The sequence below is a fragment of the Salmo salar genome, unplaced genomic scaffold (assembly GCF_905237065.1).
Source record: "Salmo salar unplaced genomic scaffold, Ssal_v3.1, whole genome shotgun sequence".
Taxonomy (NCBI): domain Eukaryota; kingdom Metazoa; phylum Chordata; class Actinopteri; order Salmoniformes; family Salmonidae; genus Salmo; species Salmo salar.
In genome coordinates this window covers 16,952-41,597 of record NW_025550553.1, presented here as the reverse complement: position 1 = coordinate 41,597, position 24,646 = coordinate 16,952, and the positions used below count along the sequence as shown (strand labels likewise).

The following is a 24,646-nucleotide window of genomic DNA, read 5'->3' as shown; positions in this document are numbered from 1 at the left end:
ATTGTGATCTGACTGTATTATTAAGTGTTGTTCAGTAGATTTCATTGTGATCTGACTGTATTATTAAGTGTTGTTCAGTAGATTTCATTGCGATCTGACTGTATTAAGTGTCATTCAGTAGATTTCATTGCGATCTGACTGTATTAAGTGTCATTCAGTAGATTTCATTGTGATCTGACTGTATTAAGTGTCGTTCAGTAGATTTCATTGCGATCTGACTGTATTAAGTGTTGTTCAGTAGATTTCATTGTGATCTGACTGTATTATTAAGTGTTGTTCAGTAGATTTCATTGTGATCTGACTGTATTATTAAGTGTTGTTCAGTAGATTTCATTGTGACCTGACTGTATTAAGTGTCGTTCAGTAGATTTCATTGTGATCTGACTGTATTATTAAGTGTCGTTCAGTAGATTTCATTGTGATCTGACTGTATTATTAAGTGTTGTTCAGTAGATTTCATTGCGATCTGACTGTATTAAGTGTCATTCAGTAGATTTCATTGCGATCTGACTGTATTAAGTGTCATTCAGTAGATTTCATTGTGATCTGACTGTATTAAGTGTCGTTCAGTAGATTTCATTGCGATCTGACTGTATTACGTGTTGTTCAGTAGATTTCATTGTGATCTGACTGTATTATTAAGTGTTGTTCAGTAGATTTCATTGTGATCAGACTGTATTATTAAGTGTTGTTCAGTAGATTTCATTGTGACCTGACTGTATTAAGTGTCGTTCAGTAGATTTCATTGTGATCTGACTGTATTATTAAGTGTCGTTCAGTAGATTTCATTGTGATCTGACTGTATTAAGTGTCGTTCAGTAGATTTCATTGTGACCTGACTGTATTAAGTGTCGTTCAGTAGATTTCATTGTGATCTGACTGTATTAAGTGTCGTTCAGTAGATTTCATTGCGATCTGACTGTATTAAGTGTTGTTCAGTAGATTTCATTGTGATCTGACTGTATTATTAAGTGTTGTTCAGTAGATTTCATTGTGATCTGACTGTATTATTAAGTGTTGTTCAGTAGATTTCATTGTGATCTGACTGTATTATTAAGTGTTGTTCAGTAGATTTCATTGTGATCTGACTGTATTATTAAGTGTTGTTCAGTAGATTTCATTGTGATCTGACTGTATTATTAAGTGTCGTTCAGTAGATTTCATTGTGATCTGACTGTATTATTAAGTGTCGTTCAGTAGATTTCATTGTGATCTGACTGTATTAAGTGCCGTTCAGTAGATTTCATTGTGATCTGACTGTATTAAGTGTCGTTCAGTAGATTTCATTGTGATCTGACTGTATTAAGTGTCGTTCAGTAGATTTCATTGTGACCTGACTGTAATAAGTGTTGTTCAGTAGATTTCATTGTGATCTGACTGTATTATTAAGTGTTGTTCAGTAGATTTCATTGTGATCTGACTGTATTATTAAGTGTTGTTCAGTAAATTTCATTGTGATCTGACTGTATTAAGTGTCGTTCAGTAGATTTCATTGTGATCTGACTGTATTAAGTGTCGTTCAGTAGATTTCATTGTGATCTGACTGTATTATTAAGTGTCGTTCAGTAGATTTCATTGTGATCTGACTGTATTAAGTGCCGTTCAGTAGATTTCATTGTGATCTGACTGTATTAAGTGTCGTTCAGTAGATTTCATTGTGATCTGACTGTATTAAGTGTCGTTCAGTAGATTTCATTGTGACCTGACTGTATTAAGTGTCGTTCAGTAGATTTCATTGTGATCTGACTGTATTAAGTGTCGTTCAGTAGATTTCATTGTGATCTGACTGTATTAAGTGTCGTTCAGTAGATTTCATTGTGATCTGACTGTATTAAGTGTCGTTCAGTTGATTTCATTGCGATCTGACTGTATTAAGTGTCGTTCAGTAGATTACATTGCGATCTGACTGTATTAAGTGTCGTTCTGTAGATTACATTGCGATCTGACTGTATTAAGTGTCGTTCTGTAGATTTCTTGGCGATCTGACTGTATTAAGTGTCGTTCAGTAGATTTCATTGCGATCTGACTGTATTAAGTGTTGTTCAGTAGATTTCATTGTGATCTGACTGTATTATTAAGTGTTGTTCAGTAGATTTCATTGTGATCTGACTGTATTATTAAGTGTTGATCAGTAGATTTCATTGTGATCTGACTGTATTAAGTGTCGTTCAGAAGATTTCATTGTGATCTGACTGTATTAAGTGTCGTTCAGTAGATTTCATTGTGATCTGACTGTATTAAGTGTCGTTCAGTAGATTTCATTGTGATCTGACTGTATTAAGTGTCGTTCAGTAGATTTCATTGTGACCTGACTGTATTAAGTGTCGTTCAGTAGATTTCATTGTGATCTGACTGTATTATTAAGTGTTGTTCAGTAGATTTCATTGTGATCTGACTGTATTATTAAGTGTCGTTCAGTAGATTTCATTGTGACCTGACTGTATTAAGTGTCGTTCTGTAGATTACATTGCGATCTGACTGTATTAAGTGTCGTTCAGTAGATTTCATTGCGATCTGACTGTATTAAGTGTTGTTCAGTAGATTTCATTGTGATCTGACTGTATTATTAAGTGTTGTTCAGTAGATTTCATTGTGATCTGACTGTATTATTAAGTGTTGATCAGTAGATTTCATTGTGATCTGACTGTATTAAGTGTCGTTCAGAAGATTTCATTGTGATCTGACTGTATTAAGTGTCGTTCAGTAGATTTCATTGTGATCTGACTGTATTAAGTGTCGTTCAGTAGATTTCATTGTGACCTGACTGTATTAAGTGTCGTTCAGTAGATTTCATTGTGATCTGACTGTATTATTAAGTGTTGTTCAGTAGATTTAATTGTGATCTGACTGTATTATTAAGTGTCGTTCAGTAGATTTCATTGTGACCTGACTGTATTAAGTGTCGTTCTGTAGATTACATTGCGATCTGACTGTATTAAGTGTCGTTCAGTAGATTTCATTGCGATCTGACTGTATTAAGTGTTGTTCAGTAGATTTCATTGTGATCTGACTGTATTATTAAGTGTTGTTCAGTAGATTTCATTGTGACCTGACTGTATTAAGTGTCGTTCAGTAGATTTCATTGTGATCTGACTGTATTATTAAGTGTTGTTCAGTAGATTTCATTGTGATCTGACTGTATTATTAAGTGTCGTTCAGTAGATTTCATTGTGATCTGACTGTATTATTAAGTGTCGTTCAGTAGATTTCATTGTGACCTGACTGTATTAAGTGTCGTTCTGTAGATTACATTGCGATCTGACTGTATTAAGTGTCGTTCAGTAGATTTCATTGCGATCTGACTGTATTAAGTGTTGTTCAGTAGATTTCATTGTGATCTGACTATTATTAAGTGTTGTTCAGTAGATTTCATTGTGATCTGACTGTATTATTAAGTGTTGTTCAGTAGATTTCATTGCGATCTGACTGTATTAAGTGTCATTCAGATTTCATTGCGATCTGACTGTATTAAGTGTCATTCAGTAGATTTCATTGTGATCTGACTGTATTAAGTGTCGTTCAGTAGATTTCATTGCGATCTGACTGTATTAAGTGTTGTTCAGTAGATTTCATTGTGATCTGACTGTATTATTAAGTGTTGTTCAGTAGATTTCATTGTGATCTGACTATTATTAAGTGTTGTTCAGTAGATTTCATTGTGATCTGACTGTATTATTAAGTGTTGTTCAGTAGATTTCATTGTGATCTGACTGTATTATTAAGTGTTGTTCAGTAGATTTCATTGCGATCTGACTGTATTAAGTGTCGTTCAGTAGATTTCATTGCGATCTGACTGTATTAAGTGTCATTCAGTAGATTTCATTGCGATCTGACTGTATTAAGTGTCATTCAGTAGATTTCATTGTGATCTGACTGTATTAAGTGTCGTTCAGTAGATTTCATTGCGATCTGACTGTATTAAGTGTTGTTCAGTAGATTTCATTGTGATCTGACTGTATTATTAAGTGTTGTTCAGTAGATTTCATTGTGATCTGACTGTATTATTAAGTGTTGTTCAGTAGATTTCATTGTGACCTGACTGTATTAAGTGTCGTTCAGTAGATTTCATTGTGATCTGACTGTATTATTAAGTGTCGTTCAGTAGATTTCATTGTGATCTGACTGTATTATTAAGTGTTGTTCAGTAGATTTCATTGCGATCTGACTGTAATAAGTGTCATTCAGTAGATTTCATTGCGATCTGACTGTATTAAGTGTCATTCAGTAGATTTCATTGTGATCTGACTGTATTAAGTGTCGTTCAGTAGATTTCATTGCGATCTGACTGTATTAAGTGTTGTTCAGTAGATTTCATTGTGATCTGACTGTATTATTAAGTGTTGTTCAGTAGATTTCATTGTGATCTGACTGTATTATTAAGTGTTGTTCAGTAGATTTCATTGTGACCTGACTGTATTAAGTGTCGTTCAGTAGATTTCATTGTGATCTGACTGTATTATTAAGTGTCGTTCAGTAGATTTCATTGTGATCTGACTGTATTAAGTGTCGTTCAGTAGATTTCATTGTGATCTGACTGTATTAAGTGTCGTTCAGTAGATTTCATTGTGATCTGACTGTATTATTAAGTGTTGTTCAGTAGATTTCATTGTGATCTGACTGTATTATTAAGTGTTGTTCAGTAGATTTCATTGCGATCTGACTGTATTAAGTGTCATTCAGTAGATTTCATTGTGACCTGACTGTATTAAGTGTCGTTCTGTAGATTACATTGCGATCTGACTGTATTAAGTGTCGTTCAGTAGATTTCATTGCGATCTGACTGTATTAAGTGTTGTTCAGTAGATTTCATTGTGATCTGACTATTATTAAGTGTTGTTCAGTAGATTTCATTGTGATCTGACTGTATTATTAAGTGTTGTTCAGTAGATTTCATTGCGATCTGACTGTATTAAGTGTCATTCAGGAGATTTCATTGCGATCTGACTGTATTAAGTGTCATTCAGTAGATTTCATTGTGATCTGACTGTATTAAGTGTCGTTCAGTAGATTTCATTGCGATCTGACTGTATTAAGTGTTGTTCAGTAGATTTCATTGTGATCTGACTGTATTATTAAGTGTTGTTCAGTAGATTTCATTGTGATCTGACTATTATTAAGTGTTGTTCAGTAGATTTCATTGTGATCTGACTGTATTATTAAGTGTTGTTCAGTAGATTTCATTGTGATCTGACTGTATTATTAAGTGTTGTTCAGTAGATTTCATTGCGATCTGACTGTATTAAGTGTCGTTCAGTAGATTTCATTGCGATCTGACTGTATTAAGTGTCATTCAGTAGATTTCATTGCGATCTGACTGTATTAAGTGTCATTCAGTAGATTTCATTGTGATCTGACTGTATTAAGTGTCGTTCAGTAGATTTCATTGCGATCTGACTGTATTAAGTGTTGTTCAGTAGATTTCATTGTGATCTGACTGTATTATTAAGTGTTGTTCAGTAGATTTCATTGTGATCTGACTGTATTATTAAGTGTTGTTCAGTAGATTTCATTGTGACCTGACTGTATTAAGTGTCGTTCAGTAGATTTCATTGTGATCTGACTGTATTATTAAGTGTCGTTCAGTAGATTTCATTGTGATCTGACTGTATTATTAAGTGTTGTTCAGTAGATTTCATTGCGATCTGACTGTAATAAGTGTCATTCAGTAGATTTCATTGCGATCTGACTGTATTAAGTGTCATTCAGTAGATTTCATTGTGATCTGACTGTATTAAGTGTCGTTCAGTAGATTTCATTGCGATCTGACTGTATTAAGTGTTGTTCAGTAGATTTCATTGTGATCTGACTGTATTATTAAGTGTTGTTCAGTAGATTTCATTGTGATCTGACTGTATTATTAAGTGTTGTTCAGTAGATTTCATTGTGACCTGACTGTATTAAGTGTCGTTCAGTAGATTTCATTGTGATCTGACTGTATTATTAAGTGTCGTTCAGTAGATTTCATTGTGATCTGACTGTATTAAGTGTCGTTCAGTAGATTTCATTGTGATCTGACTGTATTAAGTGTCGTTCAGTAGATTTCATTGTGATCTGACTGTATTATTAAGTGTTGTTCAGTAGATTTCATTGTGATCTGACTGTATTATTAAGTGTTGTTCAGTAGATTTCATTGTGATCTGACTGTATTATTAAGTGTTGTTCAGTAGATTTCATTGTGATCTGACTGTATTATTAAGTGTTGTTCAGTAGATTTCATTGTGATCTGACTGTATTATTAAGTGTTGTTCAGTAGATTTCATTGTGATCTGACTGTATTATTAAGTGTCGTTCAGTAGATTTCATTGTGATCTGACTGTATTATTAAGTGTCGTTCAGTAGATTTCATTGTGATCTGACTGTATCTAAGTGCCGTTCAGTAGATTTCATTGTGATCTGACTGTATTAAGTGTCGTTCAGTAGATTTCATTGTGATCTGACTGTATTAAGTGTCGTTCAGTAGATTTCATTGTGACCTGACTGTAATAAGTGTTGTTCAGTAGATTTCATTGTGATCTGACTGTATTATTAAGTGTTGTTCAGTAGATTTCATTGTGATCTGACTGTATTATTAAGTGTTGTTCAGTAAATTTCATTGTGATCTGACTGTATTAAGTGTCGTTCAGTAGATTTCATTGTGATCTGACTGTATTAAGTGTCGTTCAGTAGATTTCATTGTGATCTGACTGTATTATTAAGTGTCGTTCAGTAGATTTCATTGTGATCTGACTGTATTAAGTGCCGTTCAGTAGATTTCATTGTGATCTGACTGTATTAAGTGTCGTTCAGTAGATTTCATTGTGATCTGACTGTATTAAGTGTTGTTCAGTAGATTTCATTGTGACCTGACTGTATTAAGTGTCGTTCAGTAGATTTCATTGTGATCTGACTGTATTAAGTGTCGTTCAGTAGATTTCATTGTGATCTGACTGTATTAAGTGTCGTTCAGTAGATTTCATTGTGATCTGACTGTATTAAGTGTCGTTCAGTTGATTTCATTGCGATCTGACTGTATTAAGTGTCGTTCAGTAGATTACATTGCGATCTGACTGTATTAAGTGTCGTTCTGTAGATTACATTGCGATCTGACTGTATTAAGTGTCGTTCTGTAGATTTCTTGGCGATCTGACTGTATTAAGTGTCGTTCAGTAGATTTCATTGCGATCTGACTGTATTAAGTGTTGTTCAGTAGATTTCATTGTGATCTGACTGTATTATTAAGTGTTGTTCAGTAGATTTCATTGTGATCTGACTGTATTATTAAGTGTTGATCAGTAGATTTCATTGTGATCTGACTGTATTAAGTGTCGTTCAGAAGATTTCATTGTGATCTGACTGTATTAAGTGTCGTTCAGTAGATTTCATTGTGATCTGACTGTATTAAGTGTCGTTCAGTAGATTTCATTGTGATCTGACTGTATTAAGTGTCGTTCAGTAGATTTCATTGTGACCTGACTGTATTAAGTGTCGTTCAGTAGATTTCATTGTGATCTGACTGTATTATTAAGTGTTGTTCAGTAGATTTCATTGTGATCTGACTGTATTATTAAGTGTCGTTCAGTAGATTTCATTGTGACCTGACTGTATTAAGTGTCGTTCTGTAGATTACATTGCGATCTGACTGTATTAAGTGTCGTTCAGTAGATTTCATTGCGATCTGACTGTATTAAGTGTTGTTCAGTAGATTTCATTGTGATCTGACTGTATTATTAAGTGTTGTTCAGTAGATTTCATTGTGATCTGACTGTATTATTAAGTGTTGATCAGTAGATTTCATTGTGATCTGACTGTATTAAGTGTCGTTCAGAAGATTTCATTGTGATCTGACTGTATTAAGTGTCGTTCAGTAGATTTCATTGTGATCTGACTGTATTAAGTGTCGTTCAGTAGATTTCATTGTGATCTGACTGTATTAAGTGTCGTTCAGTAGATTTCATTGTGACCTGACTGTATTAAGTGTCGTTAAGTAGATTTCATTGTGATCTGACTGTATTATTAAGTGTTGTTCAGTAGATTTCATTGTGATCTGACTGTATTATTAAGTGTCGTTCAGTAGATTTCATTGTGACCTGAAAGTATTAAGTGTCGTTCTGTAGATTACATTGCGATCTGACTGTATTAAGTGTCGTTCAGTAGATTTCATTGCGATCTGACTGTATTAAGTGTTGTTCAGTAGATTTCATTGTGATCTGACTGTATTATTAAGTGTTGTTCAGTAGATTTCATTGTGACCTGACTGTATTAAGTGTCGTTCAGTAGATTTCATTGTGATCTGACTGTATTATTAAGTGTTGTTCAGTAGATTTCATTGTGATCTGACTGTATTATTAAGTGTCGTTCAGTAGATTTCATTGTGATCTGACTGTATTATTAAGTGTCGTTCAGTAGATTTCATTGTGACCTGACTGTATTAAGTGTCGTTCTGTAGATTACATTGCGATCTGACTGTATTAAGTGTCGTTCAGTAGATTTCATTGCGATCTGACTGTATTAAGTGTTGTTCAGTAGATTTCATTGTGATCTGACTATTATTAAGTGTTGTTCAGTAGATTTCATTGTGATCTGACTGTATTATTAAGTGTTGTTCAGTAGATTTCATTGCGATCTGACTGTATTAAGTGTCATTCAGGAGATTTCATTGCGATCTGACTGTATTAAGTGTCATTCAGTAGATTTCATTGTGATCTGACTGTATTAAGTGTCGTTCAGTAGATTTCATTGCGATCTGACTGTATTAAGTGTTGTTCAGTAGATTTCATTGTGATCTGACTGTATTATTAAGTGTTGTTCAGTAGATTTCATTGTGATCTGACTATTATTAAGTGTTGTTCAGTAGATTTCATTGTGATCTGACTGTATTATTAAGTGTTGTTCAGTAGATTTCATTGTGATCTGACTGTATTATTAAGTGTTGTTCAGTAGATTTCATTGCGATCTGACTGTATTAAGTGTCATTCAGTAGATTTCATTGCGATCTGACTGTATTAAGTGTCATTCAGTAGATTTCATTGTGATCTGACTGTATTAAGTGTCGTTCAGTAGATTTCATTGCGATCTGACTGTATTAAGTGTTGTTCAGTAGATTTCATTGTGATCTGACTGTATTATTAAGTGTTGTTCAGTAGATTTCATTGTGATCTGACTGTATTATTAAGTGTTGTTCAGTAGATTTCATTGTGACCTGACTGTATTAAGTGTCGTTCAGTAGATTTCATTGTGATCTGACTGTATTATTAAGTGTCGTTCAGTAGATTTCATTGTGATCTGACTGTATTATTAAGTGTTGTTCAGTAGATTTCATTGCGATCTGACTGTATTAAGTGTCATTCAGTAGATTTCATTGCGATCTGACTGTATTAAGTGTCATTCAGTAGATTTCATTGTGATCTGACTGTATTAAGTGTCGTTCAGTAGATTTCATTGCGATCTGACTGTATTACGTGTTGTTCAGTAGATTTCATTGTGATCTGACTGTATTATTAAGTGTTGTTCAGTAGATTTCATTGTGATCAGACTGTATTATTAAGTGTTGTTCAGTAGATTTCATTGTGACCTGACTGTATTAAGTGTCGTTCAGTAGATTTCATTGTGATCTGACTGTATTATTAAGTGTCGTTCAGTAGATTTCATTGTGATCTGACTGTATTAAGTGTCGTTCAGTAGATTTCATTGTGACCTGACTGTATTAAGTGTCGTTCAGTAGATTTCATTGTGATCTGACTGTATTAAGTGTCGTTCAGTAGATTTCATTGCGATCTGACTGTATTAAGTGTTGTTCAGTAGATTTCATTGTGATCTGACTGTATTATTAAGTGTTGTTCAGTAGATTTCATTGTGATCTGACTGTATTATTAAGTGTTGTTCAGTAGATTTCATTGTGATCTGACTGTATTATTAAGTGTTGTTCAGTAGATTTCATTGTGATCTGACTGTATTATTAAGTGTTGTTCAGTAGATTTCATTGTGATCTGACTGTATTATTAAGTGTCGTTCAGTAGATTTCATTGTGATCTGACTGTATTATTAAGTGTCGTTCAGTAGATTTCATTGTGATCTGACTGTATTAAGTGCCGTTCAGTAGATTTCATTGTGATCTGACTGTATTAAGTGTCGTTCAGTAGATTTCATTGTGATCTGACTGTATTAAGTGTCGTTCAGTAGATTTCATTGTGACCTGACTGTAATAAGTGTTGTTCAGTAGATTTCATTGTGATCTGACTGTATTATTAAGTGTTGTTCAGTAGATTTCATTGTGATCTGACTGTATTATTAAGTGTTGTTCAGTAAATTTCATTGTGATCTGACTGTATTAAGTGTCGTTCAGTAGATTTCATTGTGATCTGACTGTATTAAGTGTCGTTCAGTAGATTTCATTGTGATCTGACTGTATTATTAAGTGTCGTTCAGTAGATTTCATTGTGATCTGACTGTATTAAGTGCCGTTCAGTAGATTTCATTGTGATCTGACTGTATTAAGTGTCGTTCAGTAGATTTCATTGTGATCTGACTGTATTAAGTGTCGTTCAGTAGATTTCATTGTGACCTGACTGTATTAAGTGTCGTTCAGTAGATTTCATTGTGATCTGACTGTATTAAGTGTCGTTCAGTAGATTTCATTGTGATCTGACTGTATTAAGTGTCGTTCAGTAGATTTCATTGTGATCTGACTGTATTAAGTGTCGTTCAGTTGATTTCATTGCGATCTGACTGTATTAAGTGTCGTTCAGTAGATTACATTGCGATCTGACTGTATTAAGTGTCGTTCTGTAGATTACATTGCGATCTGACTGTATTAAGTGTCGTTCTGTAGATTTCTTGGCGATCTGACTGTATTAAGTGTCGTTCAGTAGATTTCATTGCGATCTGACTGTATTAAGTGTTGTTCAGTAGATTTCATTGTGATCTGACTGTATTATTAAGTGTTGTTCAGTAGATTTCATTGTGATCTGACTGTATTATTAAGTGTTGATCAGTAGATTTCATTGTGATCTGACTGTATTAAGTGTCGTTCAGAAGATTTCATTGTGATCTGACTGTATTAAGTGTCGTTCAGTAGATTTCATTGTGATCTGACTGTATTAAGTGTCGTTCAGTAGATTTCATTGTGATCTGACTGTATTAAGTGTCGTTCAGTAGATTTCATTGTGACCTGACTGTATTAAGTGTCGTTCAGTAGATTTCATTGTGATCTGACTGTATTATTAAGTGTTGTTCAGTAGATTTCATTGTGATCTGACTGTATTATTAAGTGTCGTTCAGTAGATTTCATTGTGACCTGACTGTATTAAGTGTCGTTCTGTAGATTACATTGCGATCTGACTGTATTAAGTGTCGTTCAGTAGATTTCATTGCGATCTGACTGTATTAAGTGTTGTTCAGTAGATTTCATTGTGATCTGACTGTATTATTAAGTGTTGTTCAGTAGATTTCATTGTGATCTGACTGTATTATTAAGTGTTGATCAGTAGATTTCATTGTGATCTGACTGTATTAAGTGTCGTTCAGAAGATTTCATTGTGATCTGACTGTATTAAGTGTCGTTCAGTAGATTTCATTGTGATCTGACTGTATTAAGTGTCGTTCAGTAGATTTCATTGTGACCTGACTGTATTAAGTGTCGTTCAGTAGATTTCATTGTGATCTGACTGTATTATTAAGTGTTGTTCAGTAGATTTAATTGTGATCTGACTGTATTATTAAGTGTCGTTCAGTAGATTTCATTGTGACCTGACTGTATTAAGTGTCGTTCTGTAGATTACATTGCGATCTGACTGTATTAAGTGTCGTTCAGTAGATTTCATTGCGATCTGACTGTATTAAGTGTTGTTCAGTAGATTTCATTGTGATCTGACTGTATTATTAAGTGTTGTTCAGTAGATTTCATTGTGACCTGACTGTATTAAGTGTCGTTCAGTAGATTTCATTGTGATCTGACTGTATTATTAAGTGTTGTTCAGTAGATTTCATTGTGATCTGACTGTATTATTAAGTGTCGTTCAGTAGATTTCATTGTGATCTGACTGTATTATTAAGTGTCGTTCAGTAGATTTCATTGTGACCTGACTGTATTAAGTGTCGTTCTGTAGATTACATTGCGATCTGACTGTATTAAGTGTCGTTCAGTAGATTTCATTGCGATCTGACTGTATTAAGTGTTGTTCAGTAGATTTCATTGTGATCTGACTATTATTAAGTGTTGTTCAGTAGATTTCATTGTGATCTGACTGTATTATTAAGTGTTGTTCAGTAGATTTCATTGCGATCTGACTGTATTAAGTGTCATTCAGGAGATTTCATTGCGATCTGACTGTATTAAGTGTCATTCAGTAGATTTCATTGTGATCTGACTGTATTAAGTGTCGTTCAGTAGATTTCATTGCGATCTGACTGTATTAAGTGTTGTTCAGTAGATTTCATTGTGATCTGACTGTATTATTAAGTGTTGTTCAGTAGATTTCATTGTGATCTGACTATTATTAAGTGTTGTTCAGTAGATTTCATTGTGATCTGACTGTATTATTAAGTGTTGTTCAGTAGATTTCATTGTGATCTGACTGTATTATTAAGTGTTGTTCAGTAGATTTCATTGCGATCTGACTGTATTAAGTGTCGTTCAGTAGATTTCATTGCGATCTGACTGTATTAAGTGTCATTCAGTAGATTTCATTGCGATCTGACTGTATTAAGTGTCATTCAGTAGATTTCATTGTGATCTGACTGTATTAAGTGTCGTTCAGTAGATTTCATTGCGATCTGACTGTATTAAGTGTTGTTCAGTAGATTTCATTGTGATCTGACTGTATTATTAAGTGTTGTTCAGTAGATTTCATTGTGATCTGACTGTATTATTAAGTGTTGTTCAGTAGATTTCATTGTGACCTGACTGTATTAAGTGTCGTTCAGTAGATTTCATTGTGATCTGACTGTATTATTAAGTGTCGTTCAGTAGATTTCATTGTGATCTGACTGTATTATTAAGTGTTGTTCAGTAGATTTCATTGCGATCTGACTGTAATAAGTGTCATTCAGTAGATTTCATTGCGATCTGACTGTATTAAGTGTCATTCAGTAGATTTCATTGTGATCTGACTGTATTAAGTGTCGTTCAGTAGATTTCATTGCGATCTGACTGTATTAAGTGTTGTTCAGTAGATTTCATTGTGATCTGACTGTATTATTAAGTGTTGTTCAGTAGATTTCATTGTGATCTGACTGTATTATTAAGTGTTGTTCAGTAGATTTCATTGTGACCTGACTGTATTAAGTGTCGTTCAGTAGATTTCATTGTGATCTGACTGTATTATTAAGTGTCGTTCAGTAGATTTCATTGTGATCTGACTGTATTAAGTGTCGTTCAGTAGATTTCATTGTGATCTGACTGTATTAAGTGTCGTTCAGTAGATTTCATTGTGATCTGACTGTATTATTAAGTGTTGTTCAGTAGATTTCATTGTGATCTGACTGTATTATTAAGTGTTGTTCAGTAGATTTCATTGCGATCTGACTGTATTAAGTGTCATTCAGTAGATTTCATTGTGACCTGACTGTATTAAGTGTCGTTCTGTAGATTACATTGCGATCTGACTGTATTAAGTGTCGTTCAGTAGATTTCATTGCGATCTGACTGTATTAAGTGTTGTTCAGTAGATTTCATTGTGATCTGACTATTATTAAGTGTTGTTCAGTAGATTTCATTGTGATCTGACTGTATTATTAAGTGTTGTTCAGTAGATTTCATTGCGATCTGACTGTATTAAGTGTCATTCAGGAGATTTCATTGCGATCTGACTGTATTAAGTGTCATTCAGTAGATTTCATTGTGATCTGACTGTATTAAGTGTCGTTCAGTAGATTTCATTGCGATCTGACTGTATTAAGTGTTGTTCAGTAGATTTCATTGTGATCTGACTGTATTATTAAGTGTTGTTCAGTAGATTTCATTGTGATCTGACTATTATTAAGTGTTGTTCAGTAGATTTCATTGTGATCTGACTGTATTATTAAGTGTTGTTCAGTAGATTTCATTGTGATCTGACTGTATTATTAAGTGTTGTTCAGTAGATTTCATTGCGATCTGACTGTATTAAGTGTCGTTCAGTAGATTTCATTGCGATCTGACTGTATTAAGTGTCATTCAGTAGATTTCATTGCGATCTGACTGTATTAAGTGTCATTCAGTAGATTTCATTGTGATCTGACTGTATTAAGTGTCGTTCAGTAGATTTCATTGCGATCTGACTGTATTAAGTGTTGTTCAGTAGATTTCATTGTGATCTGACTGTATTATTAAGTGTTGTTCAGTAGATTTCATTGTGATCTGACTGTATTATTAAGTGTTGTTCAGTAGATTTCATTGTGACCTGACTGTATTAAGTGTCGTTCAGTAGATTTCATTGTGATCTGACTGTATTATTAAGTGTCGTTCAGTAGATTTCATTGTGATCTGACTGTATTATTAAGTGTTGTTCAGTAGATTTCATTGCGATCTGACTGTAATAAGTGTCATTCAGTAGATTTCATTGCGATCTGACTGTATTAAGTGTCATTCAGTAGATTTCATTGTGATCTGACTGTATTAAGTGTCGTTCAGTAGATTTCATTGCGATCTGACTGTATTAAGTGTTGTTCAGTAGATTTCATTGTGATCTGACTGTATTATTAAGTGTTGTTCAGTAGATTTCATTGTGATCTGACTGTATTATTAAGTGTTGTTCAGTAGATTTCATTGTGACCTGACTGTATTAAGTGTCGTTCAGTAGATTTCATTGTGATCTGACTGTATTATTAAGTGTCGTTCAGTAGATTTCATTGTGATCTGACTGTATTAAGTGTCGTTCAGTAGATTTCATTGTGATCTGACTGTATTAAGTGTCGTTCAGTAGATTTCATTGTGATCTGACTGTATTATTAAGTGTTGTTCAGTAGATTTCATTGTGATCTGACTGTATTATTAAGTGTTGTTCAGTAGATTTCATTGTGATCTGACTGTATTATTAAGTGTTGTTCAGTAGATTTCATTGTGATCTGACTGTATTATTAAGTGTTGTTCAGTAGATTTCATTGCGATCTGACTGTATTAAGTGTCATTCAGTAGATTTCATTGCGATCTGACTGTATTAAGTGTTGTTCAGAAGTTCTCTCGGACTGCGTGCTGCTAACTGTTGTTTTGATGATTAAGGGTGTTACTTGAAGGCATCTATATTCTGATATCTGGAGAATCTGGATGTGTCCTAAATGCTACCCTACCAGATCTCTACGGGTCCTGGACAAAAGTAGTGCCCATAAAAGAAAAATGGGCGCTATTTGGGGCAAAGCCGTTGATTCGAGCCGAGGCTGACAAAATCCTTCACTCAGCTTCTTTTTTGGGATAAAGCATCTGACGACTCATCTGACGACTCATCTGACGACGTTCTAAAGTGGGTGAAGTTGACTTCCAGGTGCATTTTGGGTTGGCTCGGTTAGGAAAAAATGCAACACTGGGATGTTCTGGGTGAAAAGTGTCTGGATGTGTTCCATGTTAGAGGGTGGATGGTGTGAACTTAGCCACCCCTGATTCAATGTAGATCCCCTGGAGACCTGGAGTGAAGTACTCTATTCATTCACTATGTAGGGCCAGGAGTTTATCCAGACCACCTCACCTGGAAAAACTCTGGCACAGACGTTTTCCTGGTTAAGTCACGTGTCCAGGAAAACTCCTGGCCCTAATTGTGTGAATGACCTTGGTAAATGGTGAAGTCCAGGTGTGTGTGTGTTACCTGTAGGGGTAGCCGTGGTACTTGGACCTGAAGATAGACAGCAGGAAGCTGAAGAAGAACACGACCAGGCCCAGTCCCACCAGGCAGATAACTGAAACACACAACACAACATTACACACACACACACACACACACACACACACACACACACACACACACACACACACACACACACACACACACACACACACATACACACACACTACCCCACACACACACACGTGTTCACCCCTTTAGTATGCTAACGAGGCAATTTATAGTTATTTTGGGACGGTTAAAAACACCTCAATGACAAAAGATGACTGGACTGTTAAAATCACCTCAATGACAAAAGATGAGAATGATTCGCTCTCTCTCCTCGGCCATATTCCCCACTGCAGTATGTTGTCTGGTAGTATAACTAGCTAGAAGACAGTGGTAAGTGTAAAGGGTGTGTGGAGGGCCTATTGAATGGATCTGATGTCAGCACTGAGATCCTTCAACAGTCCTCTACTTAGCTATGGGCTGAAGCCAGGGCTGAGAGGAACTAATGTCCATGTCAAATTGTAATGTAAGCTCTTCATAATCATCACTGAGGCTTATATTCTGACGTTTACCAGCCTGTGGTTTTTACAATCATATCGATTTTTTTTAATAACGTGTTTCTATGAAAATTAGTCACTACGACATCGTCCCAAACACTACGTTTGACCAAGGCCCAAAGGGAGGGAACAGGGTGCCATTTGGGACTCATGCTGTGTGAGTCTAATGCAATGTGAATGATGGGTGTTTCTGCTGATTTAACGGCCCGACAGTTCTAGCTGAGAGACAAACTTAAAAGGGGCTTGTTTTCTCCATGTGCTGTCGGTCGACACGTTGCAGACGGATGAAGGACTGCCACTGGACATGTTACAAACACCTTGTTTTGCATTTTAATTACCGATATCTCAAGGATAACTGCTTGTGTACATCTGTGTGTGTGTACATCTATGTGTGTGTGTACATCTATGTGTGTGTGTCCGGTCTCAGTAGAACTACAACAGTGGGCCTCTGAAGCTCTGTATTAATCATGTTTACATTACACTCCAGCACACATACACACACACACACACACACACACACACACACACACACACACACACACACACACACACACACGTGGGGGTCAGGGTTCATCTCTCTGGTGTTAATTAAAGGAAGAGTGGACTGAGTGCCGGCCTCTTCACATCTGCCAGACTTAATGGACAGTTATGCAATATCCATCATGCTTATACAAATGATAATGTCATGTCATTATGTATGCAGCATGTGGGTTCCACTGGAACTACCTCAGTGAGTCTAGCGGACTGGAAGGGGAAGGGGCTGTAATGTGTGTGTGTGTGTGTGTGTGTGTGTGTGTGTGTGTGTGTGGGGGGGGCACGACTCAGTCATAAAACATTAGCTGGGGGAAACATGCCATGGTACCTCTGTACCTCCCCTGCTGTGAGGAGACCCCTTACACACACACGGACACACACAGAGTGGGAGAAGAGAGGAGCAGGGAAGGAGGAGGAGAGAGGAGCAGGGGAAGGAGAAGAGAGAGGAGCAGGGGAAGGAGAAGAGAGAGGAGCAGGGGAAGGAGGAGGAGAGAGGAGCAGGGAAGGAGGAGGAGAGAGGAGCAGGAGAAGGAGGAGAAGAGAGGAGCAGGGGAAGGAGGAGGAGAGAGGAGCAGGGGAAGGAGGAGGAGAGAGGAGCATGGGGAAGGAGGAGGAGAGAGGAGCAGGGGAAGGAGGAGAGAGGAGCAGGAGAAGGAGAAGAGAGAGGAGCAGGGGAAGGAGAAGAGAGAGGAGCAGGGGAAGGAGGAGGAGAGAGGAGCAGGGGAAGGAGGAGGAGAGAGGAGCAGGAGAAGGAGAAGAGAGAGGAGCAGGGGAAGGGGAAGGAGGAGGAGAGAGGACAGGGGAAGGAGGAGGAGAGAGGAGCAGGGGAAGGAGGAGGAGAGAGGAGCAGGGAAGTAGGAGGAGAGAGGAGCAGGGGAAGGAAGAGAGAGGAGTAGGGGAAGGAGGAGGAGAGAGGAGCAGGGGAAGGATGAGGAGAGAGGAGCAGGGGAAGGAGGAGGAGAGGAGCAGGGAAGGAGGAGAGAGAAGGGGAAGGAGGAGGAGAGGAGCAGGGGAAGGAGGAGAGAGAAGGGAAGGAGGAGAGAGGAGCAGGGGAAGGAGGAGGAGAGAGGAGCAGGGGAAGGAGGAGGAGAGAGGAGCAGGGGAAGGAGGAGGAGAGAGGAGCAGGGAAGGAGGAGAGAGAAGGGGAAGGAGGAGGAGAGGAGCAGGGGAAGTAGGAGAGGGAGCAGGGGAAGGAGGGAGGAGAGAGGAGCAGGGGAAGGAGGAGGAGAGAGGAGCAGGGGAAGGAGGAGGAGAGAGGAGCAGGGAAGGAGGAGGAGAGAGGAGCAGGGGAGGAGGAGAGGAGCAGGGGAAGGAGGAGAGAGGAGCAGGGGAAGGAGGAGAGAGGAGCAGGGGAAGGAGGAGGAGAGAGGAGCAGGGGCAGGAGGAGGAGAGAGGAGCAGGGGAAGGAGGAGAGAGAAGGGGGAGGAGGAGAGGAGCAGGGGAAGGAGGAGAGAGAAGGGGAAGGAGGAGAGAGGAGCAGGGGAAGGAGGAGGAGAGAAGGGGAAGGAGGAGAGAGGAGCAGGGGAAGTAGGAGAGAGGAGCAGGGGAAGGAGGAGAGAGGAGCATGGGAAGGAGGAGAAGAGAGGAGCAGGGGAAGGAGGAGAGAGGAGCATGGGGAAGGAGGAGAGAGGAGCATGGGGAAGGAGGAGAGAGGAGCAGGGGAAGGAGGAGAGAGGAGCAGGGGAAGGAGGAGAGAGAAGCAGGGGAAGGAGGAGAGAGGAGCATGAGGAAGGTGGAGAGAGGAGCATGGGAAGGTGGAGAGGGGAGCATGGGGAAGGAGAAGAGAATGGGAAGGAGGAGGAGAGAGGAGCAGGGGAAGGAGGAGGAGAGAGGAGCAGGGGAAGTAGGAGGAGAGAGGAGCAGGGGAAGGAGGAGAGAGGAGTAGGGGAAGGAGGAGGAGAGAGGAGCAGGGGAAGGATGAGGAGAGAGGAGCAGGGGAAGTAGGAGAGAGGAGCAGGGGAAGTAGGAGAGAGGAGCAGGGGAAGTAGGAGAGAGGAGTAGGGGAAGGAGGAGGAGAGAGGAGCAGGGGAAGGAGGAGGAGAGAGGAGCAGGAGGAGAGAGGAGCAGGGAAGGAGGAGAGAGAAGGGGAAGGAGGAGGAGAGGAGCAGGGAAGGAGAGAGAGAAGGGGAAGGAGGAGAGAGGAGCAGGGGAAGGAGGAGAGAGAAGGGAAGGAGGAGAGAGGAGCAGGGGAAGGAGGAGGAGAGAGGAGCAGGGGAAGGAGGAGGAGAGAGGAGCAGGGGAAGGAGGAGAGAGAAGGGGAAGGAGGAGGAGAGGAGCAGGGAAGGAGGAGAGAGAAGGGGAAGGAGGAGAGAGGAGCAGGGGAAGGAGGAGGAGAGAGGAGCAGGGGAAGGAGGAGGAGAGAGAGCAGGGGAAGGAGGAGAGAGAAGGGGAAGGAGGAGGAGAGGAGCAGGGGAAGGAGGAGAGAGAAGGGGAAGGAGGAGAGAGGAGCAGGGGAAGGAGAAGAGAAAAGGGAAGGAGGAGAGAGAAGATATGAGGAGGAGGAGTGTTTGTGTATACATGTGTGTGTATGCCTCATGTGGGATGTCCCTTCTGGAAAACATATTCTCACCCCCACAGAGAGAGATGGACACATGCTCAGACACACATCACATATTCTGACATAGGCAACAGTACAGTGTTGAGACGAATGTGCTTTTATTGTTCACCATGTTATTGCCCTGTACACCGGTTTACATATTTCTCCAAGCAGTACAGCATTTCTGGAACATCCTGATATTTAGCTCTACTGTACTGTTAATAGCAGAGAGAAATGACTTCTGGTATTGAAGAACATCTATCTGGTCCTAGCCTTGTTCACACCGTGGTGGTTTCTAAATAGGAGAGTGGAATCTCACTCCTTTGAAGTATGCATTGACTGAGGTGATATAATTGAATGAGAGAGGACAGAGAGACAGAGACACACAGAGAGAGAGAGAGAAAGAGAGAGAGAGAGAGAGAGAGAGAGAAATAAAGAAGAACAGAGACAGAGGGACAGAGAGAGACAGAAGGACAGAGAAAGAGACAAAGAGCGAAACAGAGAGCGAGACAGAAAGACAGACAGAAAGAGAGACTGAAATTGAATTGAGAGAGACAGAGAGAGAGAAGACAGAGAGAGAGGAGAAAGAGAGAGGAGAGACAGAGAGAGAGGAGAGACAGAGAGAGAGGATAGACAGAGAGAGAGGAGACAGAGAGAGAGGAGACAGAGAGAGAGGAGACAGAGAGAGGAGACAGAGTGAGAAGAGACAGAGAGAGAGAGGAGACAGAGAGAGAGAGGAGACAGAGAGAGAGGAGAGACAGAGAGAGGAGAGACAGAGAGAGGAGAGACAGAGAGAGGAGAGAGAGAGGAGACAGAGAGAGAGGAGACAGTGAGAGAGGAGACAGAGAGAGAGGAGACAGAGAGAGGAGACAGAGAGAGAGGAGACAGAGAGAGGAGAGACAGAGAGAGGAGAGACAGAGAGAGGAGAGAGAGAGAGGAGAGACAGAGAGAGGAGAGACAGAGAGAGGAGAGACAGAGGAGACAGAGGACACAGAGAGAGGAGACAGAGAGAGAGGAGACAGAGAGAGAGGAGAGACAGAGAGAGGAGAGACAGAGAGAGGAGAGACAGAGAGAGGAGAGACAGAGAGAGGAGAGAGAGAGGAGACAGAGAGAGAGGAGACAGTGAGAGAGGAGACAGAGAGAGAGGAGACAGAGAGAGAGGAGACAGAGAGAGGAGAGACAGAGAGAGGAGAGACAGAGAGAGGAGAGACAGAGAGAGGAGAGAGAGAGAGAGAGAGAGAGGAGACAGAGAGAGGAGACACTGACAGAGAGAGGAGACACTGACAGAGAGAGGAGACAGAGACAGAGAGAGGAGACAGAGAGAGAGGAGACAGAGACAGAGAGAGGAGACAGAGAGAGAGGAGACAGAGACAGAGAGAGAGAGAGAGAGAGGAGAGACAGAGAGAGAGGAGACAGAGAGAGGAGAGATGAGAGAGAGACAGAGAGAGGAGAGACAGAGAGAGAGAGACAGAGAGAGGAGAAAGAGAGAGAGGAGAGACAGAGAGAGGAGAGACAGAGAGAGGAGAGACAGAGAGGAGAGAGACAGAGAGGAGAGAGAGAGAGGAGAGAGAGAGAGAGGAGAGAGAGAGAGGAGAGACAGAGAAAGGAGACAGAGAAAGGAGACAGAGAAAGAGGAGACAGAGAAAGAGGAGACAGAGAAAGAGGAGACAGAGCGGAGAGAGACAGAGAGGAGAGAGACAGAGAGGAGAGACAGAGAGAGGAGAGACAGAGAGAGGAGAGATAGAGAGAGAGGAGACAGAGAGAGGAGAGATAGAGAGAGAGTGGGATAAGTGGTGAGACAGGGAGTGGTGACACCAGGATATTTTGTGGGTGACTCATTAAGTGTGTGTTATTGCTCATTCTCATGGACCTGTTGGCATAATGTGTGTGACTGTGTGTTTTCACTGGGAGATGTGTGTAGCTCCAGTCTGAGGCTGATTCATTTAAATGTAATTAAAAATGTGTGAGCTTGCATCCATGCGTGCATGTGACTACGTGACTGAACAGTAGTTAGTGACAGTGTGTGTGACTGAACAGTAGTTAGTGACAGTCTGTGTGACTGAACAGTAGTTAGTAAATGTCTGTGTGACTGAACAGTAGTTAGTAAATGTCTGTGTGACTGAACAGTAGTTAGTGACAGTGTGTGTGTGACTGAACAGTAGTTAGTGACAGTCTGTGTGTGACTGAACAGTAGTTAGTGTCAGTCTGTGTGTGACTGAATAGTAGTTAGTAAATGTCTGTGTGACTGAACAATAGTTAGTGACAGTGTGTGTGTGACTGAACAGTAGTTAGTAACAGTCTGTGTGTGACTGAACAGTAGTTAGTGACAGTGTGTGTGACTGAACAGTAGTTAGTGACAGTCTGTGTGTGACTGAACAGTAGTTAGTGACAGTCTGTGTGTGACTGAACAGTAGTTAGTGACAGTCTGTGTGTGACTGAACAGTAGTTAGTGACAGTCTGTGTGTGACTGAACAGTAGTTAGTGACAGTCTGTGTGTGACTGAACAGTAGTTAGTGACAGTCTGTGTGTGACTGAACAGTAGTTAGTGACAGTCTGTGTCAGTCTGTGTGACTGAACAGTAGTTAGTGTCAGTCTGTGTCAGTCTGTGTGACTGAACAGTAGTTAGTGACAGTCTGTGCGACTGAACAGTAGTTAGTGTCAGTCTGTGTACATGAACAGTAGTTAGTGACAGTCTGTGCGACTGAACAGTAGTTAGTGACAGTCTGTGCGACTGAACAGTAGTTAGTGACAGTCTGTGCGACTGAACAGTAGTTAGTGTCAGTCTGTGTACATGAACAGTAGTTAGTGACAGTCTGTGTGACTGAACAGTAGTTAGTGACAGTCTGTGTGACTGAACAGTAGTTAGTGACAATGTGTGTCAGTCTGTATGACTATGTGATTGAACAGTAGTTAGTGTCAGCCTGTATGACTATGTGATTGAACAGTAGTTAGTGTCAGCCTGTATGACTATGTGATTTAACAGTAGTTAGTGTCAGCCTGTATGACTATGTGATTGAACAGTAGTTAGTGACAGTGTGTGACTATGTGATTGAACAGTAGTTAGTGTCAGCCTGTATGACTATGTGATTGAACAGTAGTTAGTGAGAGTGTGTGACTATGTGATTGAACAGTAGTTAGTGACAGCCTGTATGACTATGTGATTGAACAGTAGTTAGTGACAGTGTGTGACTATGTGATTGAACAGTAGTTAGTGTCAGTCTGTATGACTATGTGATTGAACAGTAGTTAGTGACAGTGTGTGACTATGTGATTGAACAGTAGTTAGTGTCAGCCTGTATGACTATGTGATTGAACAGTAGTTAGTGTCAGTGTGTGACTATGTGATTGAACAGTAGTTAGTGTCAGTGTGTGACTATGTGATTGAACAGTAGTTAGTGACAGCCTGTATGACTATGTGATTGAACAGTAGTTAGTGTCAGCCTGTATGACTATGTGATTGAACAGTAGTTAGTGTCAGCCTGTATGACTATGTGATTGAACAGTAGTTAGTGTCAGTGTGTGACTATGTGATTGAACAGTAGTTAGTGTCAGTGTGTGACTATGTGATTGAACAGTAGTTAGTGTCAGTCTGTATGACTATGTGATTGAACAGTAGTTATTGTCAGTGTGTGACTATGTGATTGAACAGTAGTTAGTGACAGTGTGTGACTATGTGATTGAACAGTAGTTAGTGACAGTGTGTGACTATGTGATTGAACAGTAGTTAGTGACAGTGTGTGACTATGTGATTGAACAGTAGTTATTGTCAGCGTGTGACTATGTGATTGAACAGTAGTTAGTGACAGCCTGTATGACTATGTGATTGAACAGTAGTTAGTGACAGTGTGTGACTATGTGATTGAACAGTAGTTAGTGACAGTGTGTGACTATGTGATTGAACAGTAGTTAGTGTCAGTCTGTATGACTATGTGATTGAACAGTAGTTAGTGTCAGTCTGTATGACTATGTGATTGAACAGTAGTTAGTGACAGTGTGTGACTATGTGATTGAACAGTAGTTAGTGACAGTGTGTGACTATGTGATTGAACAGTAGTTAGTGTCAGTGTGTGACTATGTGATTGAACAGTAGTTAGTGTCAGCCTGTATGACTATGTGATTGAACAGTAGTTAGTGTCAGTGTGTGACTATGTGATTGAACAGTAGTTAGTGACAGTGTGTGACTATGTGATTGAACAGTAGTTAGTGACAGTGTGTGACTATGTGATTGAACAGTAGTTAGTGTCAGTCTGTATGAGTATGTGATTGAACAGTAGTTAGTGTCCGTCTGTATGACTATGTGATTGAACAGTAGTTAGTGACAGCCTGTATGACTATGTGATTGAACAGTAGTTAGTGTCAGTGTGTGACTATGTGATTGAACAGTAGTTAGTGTCAGTGTGTGACTATGTGATTGAACAGTAGTTATTGTCAGTGTGTGACTATGTGATTGAACAGTAGTTAGTGTCAGTGTGTGACTATGTGATTGAACAGTAGTTAGTGTCAGTGTGTGACTATGTGATTGAACAGTAGTTAGTGTCAGCCTGTATGACTATGTGATTGAACAGTATTTAGTGTCAGCCTGTATGACTATGTGATTGAACAGTAGTTAGTGACAGCCTGTATGACTATGTGATTGAACAGTAGTTAGTGTCAGCCTGTATGACTATGTGATTGAACAGTAGTTAGTGTCAGCCTGTATGACTATGTGATTGAACAGTAGTTAGTGACAGTGTGTGACTATGTGATTGAACAGTAGTTAGTGTCAGCCTGTATGACTATGTGATTGAACAGTAGTTAGTGACAGTGTGTGACTATGTGATTGAACAGTAGTCTCATTAGGGTGGGCTCCAGTGCTGCTGATCCTGTTATGGCGGTGGCCTTCGTCAGGCTGGGGTTAACTGGGTTTGATGGAGCCTCTATTAGCTTTCATTTCGCCCAGCAGCTGCCACTGTTTTCACTGTGCGTGTGTGTGTTTTCACTGAGCCGCTGCAAGTTGATCAGCCACCGCAATCACACACACATGCTAACAATGGTGGAAGGGTGTGTGTGTGTGTGTGGCGTGCATATTAACACAACATCCGGTTATTGGTGCTTCTGTGTGCTATAAAGGTCAGTGATTTCCCCTAATAGAAATCTGATAAAGCCCTGCATCACTCCTTCAGTTTATATTGCTAAGTGTTTTTAAAGATTTCACTCATTACAGAGAACATTTAAAGATATTATCTTATCAAGCCTTTTAATCG

The 24,646-nt window shown here is 39.3% G+C and overlaps 1 long non-coding RNA gene across 1 annotated transcript in view; it reads right to left on the bottom strand.

Moving 5' to 3' along the window:
* Positions 1-24,646, bottom strand: part of LOC123739526 (uncharacterized) — a 35,799-nt gene that overhangs the window by 5,912 nt on the left and 5,241 nt on the right. The window contains exon 3 of the long non-coding RNA XR_006767734.1: positions 15,753-15,843. This is a non-coding gene — a long non-coding RNA (uncharacterized lncRNA). The remainder of the gene's footprint in view (positions 1-15,752; positions 15,844-24,646) is intronic.